The following is a 6280-nucleotide window of genomic DNA, read 5'->3' on the forward strand; positions in this document are numbered from 1 at the left end:
AGACTAGGTCCCTTGTGATACGTGTTTAGGGACGTAAAGTGAGGATAACTGGAATGGTTAATCAAGGATATTGTTGGTTATTGAAATTAATAAAGTTATTGTTGGTTGATGAAATTAATAAATTTATTTATTGTGGGTTGAAAACCCTATATGCTCACCAAGCTCCCAAGCCTGATCCACTCAACTTTTTATATTACAGGTAGTGGACCGAGAGCATAGTTGGATGATGAAGATGGATTTTTGGATTATAGGCCATTAGATGTAAATATCTGTTGTAAGGTCTATAATATACTGTTTATGCTTTTAGTCTGTATCAATGTGGACATCCCAAGTTTTGTAATGAAATGAAAAATACATTTCTTTAAGAAATGTTTTGATAAATTTTTATCATATTTTGTTTTAGGTCAAATTATGCAAATTTTTATCGGAGAGATTACTCTAATTTTATTTTAAAAGCATAAACTAAATCAGTCTTTTCTGGGCTAGAAATTAGGGATGTCACATATACTAATTCAGTTATTTTCTTAAACACCTAATCTAACGGTCTCCCACTTGGATAAGTCTATAACTACAATTATCGATATAACTTCTAAATTAGATGGCAAATAATGCTTCCATAGTAACTGCCAAACTCTGAACAGAATGTTGACCCCAACATAAGTGATCAAATATTCATCCATTCTTCAAGATATCATATTGATATGAAATATGGAATAGAATCAATCTCATTGTTCGAGTTTTGTTTTCCTATTTCTGATTTGTGATGATACCATAAGACTTCTAATTGAACACATAAATTTAGTTCTGGTTGGGCCTAGCACTATAAGTCAACAATAAATCACCGAGGGGCCCAAAGATATCACTTTTCCCATTATGGAAAAGGGAATGAATAAACTTTGACTCATAAGCTTTCATCCTTTACTCACCAAATCGTGCATGACATTGTGTTTTATAACATCATTTTCTTAATGCGTTTTCGCATCACCAATACATAACCGACTTGTAAGTTATATGTCACACCCCCAAACGAGGATGGCGGAAACGTCCGGGGCGGATGATGTCATGTAAGTATCATAACAATTGAATATAAATGATCAAAGCAACCACAACCATTATAATATTATATTTGATAAAGTTACCACTACTAGAAAAACATCCTTTTACGACGCGCAATGCGTGTCGTAAAACGCGCAGACGACGCGCAAATGTGCGTCAAGAAAGGCCTTGTCATAACGGAAGACGACGTGCATTTGCGCGTCGTCTGTTTACGATGCACATTTATGACGCGCAGCTATGACGCGCAATGCGTATCAAGAAAGATCCTGTCATAAAGGAAGACGACATGCATTTGTGTGTCGTAACCTTACAACGCGCGTGTTTATAACACACAAAACGTATCAAGGAAGCATGTGTCATAAAGGAAGACGAGATGCAGTTTTGCGTGTCACAGTTTTAAACGTTTTTTAAATTATATATTTTTGATAGATTTACTAATTTGGAAATTAAATAACACATTAAAAGTTTCATAATACAAAATAAAATACCATAAACAATAAGAATAATTCATTGCACTAATATGTCAAATACAAATAATTATTTCAATAGTAAGTAAATGTAACACATTGCTAATATTGCATAATATTTATTATAGAAAACAAACCATATACAACATTAAAAGAAACCCATAACTAAATTCTCCTTTGACAATCTCCTTTGAAAATTTCCTTTCTAATAGAATAACCTGAATGAAGGAACTTTGAGAGGCTACAGGGCATGGAAGGAGGTTGCTAGTGAACTTTAGGTAGTTATTAACAGCATAGAGGAATACTGGAACAAAAAGAAGCACATTGTTGCGAGCTGCTTGCAGAAAACCATGGCAAACATAAAGACATAAGCATAAGCTTTGTTGCTGCTTTTATAAAAACTGAACTTATTCTATAGGTTATAAGATATAGTATAAATTTTTAACTTTTAAGCATTTTATAGCTTAGCATAAAGTTGAATTTGGAATCATTAAGAATACAATGAGTACTTTGTTGTTGGAAGAAGCCTAACCATTGCATAATATGTTTACTCAAAAAGGAAAATGTGGCAACTTTACTTGTACAAAGCTAGAGACAGTACAAAGCTAGAGACAGAAAGAAGTGGCTTCTCTCCAATCTTCTGGATTTCTAGCATGAAAATTAACAAAGAATTTGCCAACTTGTAAGGAATAAGGGAAAAAGTACTACACTAAGTTCAGAACTTAAAAATCAATTAAGATAACATGTAAATAATGAAAGCAGAATACCTAATAACCAGACCAACAAGTTAGCATCATATATATTCAGGTGTAAACAAATGAAAGATAAGTTTAGGTCACACAAAAGTTTTCCAAAACAAAAGCAGAAGATAAATATAATAAAATTAAGAAATAAAGAACATACATGTATTAGAAGCATGACAAGTGCAAAGATAACTTTTGCAACTTCTGTCAGAAAGTTAACACTGATGGGGCTAAAATTGAACATCCCATCAACCTTGGACATGTACACCAAAATTGGCTGTAAAAGATGATCAATTTAGTGAGGTATTGATCAATTATGTAACATGGAAACAGTACACAACTAACTATAACTAAATATTATCAGGTCAATGATGCATGGAATTTAAAGACTTGTTTATGTTATGTGAAAGATATGTACTATAAATAGATACACAAAACATGTTCTTTATCTTGTCTTCCGGGATAATGAACATTTTGCCCTTATTTTGAGTTATCTATTATTCTCTTATTGTAATTACGTATTATATACCCTTTTTCAAAAATAAGGTTATTTTGTTTATTTTTAAATATGACCTAAAATATTACTCTTGTTCAAAACATGTTATTTAAAGCAAGAGTGAAATTAACCTAATTTATCATGTTACCGAGATAAAACTAGAGAGAAGAAATGACGAAAATACACTTGTGTGCAAAACAAGAGCACAATCAATCTAATTTATTTTGTGTGGAATGTGAACAGGGGATGGACCAGGAACATGGTTAGCATGGGGATGTGATTTAAGTTATGATTATCTCAAAATTAATTATGCAACCTCTTTAGGCACACACAATCTTGATAAATGTTGGTCAAGCAAATGCAACCACGATAATTTTTTACTTACCTTTTATGTTACCCGTGATGTAAAATGACGTAAATGAACACAATGAGGTTTACACTTTACATACACTGGAAAGGGCATATGAGCAGTCTATTACATCTTGGTAACCTGCATCCCACTGTAAGTGCATATACGTCATTTTACATCACGAGTAACAAAAAGTTAAGTAAAAAATTACCGTGGTTGCATTTGCTTGACTAACATTTATCAAGATTGCCCGGGCCTAAAGACCTCTATCAGACATGTTGCCCCTTCTCCATCCCATGCTATTGATTTGACAAGCACTTGCATTACCTTAACAAAAAAAACACACTTGTAAAATGCATGTAACAACAAAAGGGTAAATTGGTAATTTAAACATACTGCATCAAGGCACATTTGTAGTTGGTTTCCTTCAGAACTGTGTAATGATGATATCCTCTTTGATCCAGATAAACCACTAGCCAAAGCAATAATGGTATCATTGGTGCTAGTATCCCCATCTACCTGCAACATTTAATAAGCAATATTTTAGTTATTAATACACACATGTCATTCTTGGTTAAACAACTAAAATACCCTTTAATGATGCAACTACTTACAATAATGTGGTTGAAACTTCGATTCACAGCAACCTGTAAGTATCTACACGAGCATCAGTCGATATAACCTGAAAAATGACAATTTTTTTGAATCAATTAAAAAAAATTTACAAAACATTTTGTGGTAATAAATTAATAATATAGCAATATTAGTACATACACCAAGAAGTGTTCCCATGTTTTGGTGGATCATTCTGGAACCTTTTGCCATTCCCCTGATTCTTATACGGCTTCCACCAACCTTAAAAAATAACTTTTTTTTTAATAAAACGATAATAAATGAAATAAAAAAAAGTAAGCAAATAAATATAAATATTATACCTCAAACTCTACTGCTACAATCTTGCTCACAATATCACTTGTTATTGCTACAGCACCAGAAACTGCTCTACAAACCGAAAGTAGAATCGATAATTAATTTAACATTTAAAGAAAAGGAATACAAGGAGTTACAAATTACAACATTACCCCTTGACACTTGATGAAAGTTAACTAATTAACTTAAGAAGTGAATTAAGAAGAGGCTCATGCACATAATATGATAAGTCAAACAAGTGGTCAAGATTTGACTATAAATGAATTTGCTATGTTATTTACCTTGTTTATTCGTTGACCAATTACCCCGGTTGATTCTATCAAGATTTCATCTGGGCTTACATGAAATAACTGTAGAATTATGAGTTATAAGTATTATTTTCATTGTGTAAATAGAAATAAATGAACACATTGAGGTTTACACTTTACATACATTGGAAAGGGCATATGAGCATTCTATTACATCTTGGTAACCTGCATCCCCTTGTAAGGACATATACGTCATTTTACATCTCGGGTAACAAAAAGTTAAGTAAAAAATTACTGTGGTTTGACTCAGGGACCAACATGTAACTTACTGTAATATTTATAAATATTTCTTTCATTCACAATAAAATGATAATTTTACCTGAGGAAATACCAAGTCATGATGTGCATGGCGTATAGATGGCACAAGAATCACACGTACAGCATAATCTTGAAGTTGAGGAACAATTCTTATATAAAAAATCAAGGGAAAAAGTGGAAATAAAAGTGTTACAGGTAAAAATAAAGGAGCAGTTTAGACGATTATTTCAAGACGGAATAAATCATCATAAGTTCTGTAAGCGCTAACCACCAATAACAATCCTTACATCCGAATAGGCAGTCTCGCATAGATGCCTTGTCTCATATATAGATCATCTGCTGCATGTATCTCCTCTACACATGCATATCCATCTTCTTTTCCATCAATCAAATCATCTCCACTTCCTGTCATTCCGATAAAGAATACAACAACCCTTTACAAATTCACAAAATCAAGTAAAAGATTATGCTCAACTTACCAAAACTGGAGTAGGGGTAATCTCAGTAATAAGTACATTTTCTTTCGGAATATTCTTCATACGGAGGTGTGAGAATGTCAAGTACAGCACAAGAGGTTATGGCAGTGAAGCAATGGAGGTTCCCTCCTGTTTTTGGATATAAAACTGAAGTGCTACGTGGTGCTGATAGGACTTTGTCCACTGGCAACTTCGGTAACCTAACTATTACATGAATTCCATCAACACTTTGCATTTTACACTTAAATTAAATGTTTTAAATATAGGTACAGAGGTTTTTTTTTTGTGTAGAGTTAATTATGTGTTTAATGATTATGGAAGAACTAGAATCAGACCTGGAGCTCGAGCAATTCCCTTTGAATCCTTGATGAGTGGTGGTTCGACTCTCTGTTATGTAGTAAATAAGACATGGATTAAATTATAAATTCTTGATCAGTTAATCTCTCAAATCATTGATGAATCCACTGCCTGGCGGTGTGTGATTCGACGCGACGATGTGATTGTCTTTCAACAGACGTTTCGATGTCCGATTGACACGGGTGAGCTTCGGGATCGACTTCTGGAGATATTTTCTGGCAAAGAACTGTTGAAGTACAGACAAGAAAAGGTTACTTACGTTTACTGAGATGTGGTTGAAAGCCCTAGTTCTTTTCGTCGAATTTGTGAAGACATGACCCGAAATGCAAGGAGATGGAAACGGTGAAGAGAGAGAGAAGAAGGCAAGTGAGGAAGGAATGAAGGAGCGTTGATAACTAGGGTAAGGCGACAGTCGGGACGGGGAAGGAAGGAGCATCGATAAGATAATTAGGGAAAGAGGGAAACAACCATCGAAATCGACAATGCCATCTCCGAAATTGACCGCAAAGCACCTCCGTTCATCATCACCGGCAGATCCATCCCAGTCTCCCTTCTTTCCATCACTTCTCACAATAGAGAAACAAGGGATGAACAGTTTGTCCCAAATCCCGATCTCGTAGCGGTACCGTACCGAATTTAAAAATAAGAACGGTACTTGGTACTCAAAATACATGAAATTCGGGAATCGGTACCGCCGGTACCGGTACTATTACCGAGTACCAATACCATTCCCGATACCGGTACCGATTTGCATTCAAATACACATGTATAATTCACACTACAAACACATCTAGAGCTACTAAAACACTTGTACTCGTATTCTTATTATCATTTCTATAA

General features: G+C 34.1%; 1 long non-coding RNA gene across 18 annotated transcripts; it reads right to left on the reverse strand.

Moving 5' to 3' along the window:
* Positions 1-1546: 1546 nt before the first annotated feature.
* On the reverse strand, positions 1547-6079 carry LOC145042175 (uncharacterized). Of its 18 annotated transcripts, none has more exons than XR_013680562.1 (15): positions 5419-6079; positions 5087-5287; positions 4895-5041; positions 4669-4756; positions 4474-4523; positions 4323-4391; positions 4047-4108; positions 3886-3966; positions 3726-3793; positions 3508-3630; positions 3323-3438; positions 3148-3262; positions 2427-2543; positions 2056-2171; positions 1547-1857 (listed from the first exon to the last, which is right to left on the reverse strand). It is a non-coding gene; the product is annotated as an uncharacterized LOC145042175 (long non-coding RNA). The 18 variants fall into 18 exon arrangements; XR_013680557.1 differs by having other exon boundaries at positions 4047-4113; XR_013680567.1 differs by having other exon boundaries at positions 4047-4113; positions 4474-4514; positions 5419-6076.
* Positions 6080-6280: the final 201 nt, after the last annotated feature.

The sequence above is a fragment of the Lactuca saligna genome, chromosome 1, assembly GCF_052625555.1.
Source record: "Lactuca saligna cultivar CGN05327 chromosome 1, ASM5262555v1, whole genome shotgun sequence".
NCBI lineage: Eukaryota > Viridiplantae > Streptophyta > Magnoliopsida > Asterales > Asteraceae > Lactuca > Lactuca saligna.